This window comes from Lupinus angustifolius, chromosome LG08, assembly GCF_001865875.1.
Source record: "Lupinus angustifolius cultivar Tanjil chromosome LG08, LupAngTanjil_v1.0, whole genome shotgun sequence".
NCBI lineage: Eukaryota > Viridiplantae > Streptophyta > Magnoliopsida > Fabales > Fabaceae > Lupinus > Lupinus angustifolius.
In genome coordinates, this window is record NC_032016.1 from 15,888,370 (window position 1) to 15,889,728 (window position 1,359).

General features: G+C 33.7%; 1 long non-coding RNA gene across 1 annotated transcript in view; it reads left to right on the top strand.

Annotated features, from left to right (window-relative positions):
* LOC109354196 overlaps window positions 1-1,053 on the top strand; it is an 18,494-nt gene extending 17,441 nt beyond the window's left edge. Inside the window, exon 3 of the long non-coding RNA XR_002108524.1 lies at window positions 921-1,053. This is a non-coding gene — a long non-coding RNA (uncharacterized LOC109354196). The remainder of the gene's footprint in view (window positions 1-920) is intronic.

Consider the following 1,359-nt stretch of genomic DNA (forward strand, 5'->3'; position numbering starts at 1 on the left):
GCAGTAATTCTAACCGCGACACCTATTCAACCCCCCCTCCTTCTAGGTGTATTGTAACCACTGATACCTAACACTAGGTATGTTCCTTCATTAGTTGAACCAAAGGCCAAAAAGTCCAAACCCAATTAGAATCATCCTTTAATAAACCCCTTTGAGCCAAACAAGTGAAATAATTTTTCAAACTATGCCATGAAACTGAATTTGAAAAAACAATGTTCTAAAGAGATCATTAAATTTTAAAGAATAGTTTGAAAGAATTAAGTTGGGAAGAAAAATTGGTGGACTTTGCTTCTTAAAAAGAAAGAAAGCAAAATATCAATCTCTTTACAAATAAAAAAAAGAAAACAAAAAAAAAAGAGATTGATAAAAATAGAAGCCAAGGTTCAAAAGTTAAAGAGGTTGGGAAAAATAATGGAGAAAAGAAGAGTAAAGTGTTCCATTTTGGAAAATTTCAAAAATGCTCTCTTTTTAACTTAGCATTGAATATCTAGAAAAACCATTATCCAAACCAAGCCTCATTACAACCAAAATAAAGGCCTTAGTGATCTTTGATTATTTATGAAATTTAAGAGAATAGATGAGACAGAACAATTTCAAATTACTACAAACAAATGATTGAAAAATTGAGTGAAACACTTACCCACTAAAAAGTTCTACTTTTGAACTTGTGTGTAAAAACACACTTTTTTGTTAGAAAAATATTTGCTTGGCTAATTGTTACACAATTTTTATAAACAAGAGCATTTACTCCTTGTTTGAAGCATTAAGTGTAAAAATTCACAAATCATGAAAAATATCATTAAAATAAAATTTTGACATGCTTATGAACATTTGAAATCATGTTGATCAACTTTAAACATTAGCCAAATGTGATTTCGGATAAGCTTTACCTTTTGTTTGAGGACAAACAAAGTTTTAAGTTGGGGGAGTTTGATAAGTGTCAAACATGCCTAGATTTCATACACTTTTGTGGCACTTATTTTAAGCATAATTGAGAAAAACCAACTTAAAACAATACTTTTTGGATAAAATATTACAATCTCGTATATTTGTGTTTATATTTTTTTTTATGTGTTTTGTAGGATTTAGAAAGAAAAATAAAAGAGAATAATGACTCATGGTCCAAGAGAAAAAGAAGTCAAACTCAAGGTGCTCTAGCAGGCAGCTGAGCGTGGACCAAGCCATGCTGAGCTGACCTGGAGACCAGCCTGACCTGGACACCAACCTGGCACAGACCAAGCTGCTCAAGCAAGCAGCTGAGCGGACCTGCATGACCGCTCAGCCTAGCACCAGACAAAGCCTACACGGTCAGAACACAAGCTTGGCATGGTCAGACACAAGCCTGACACACGCCCAAGC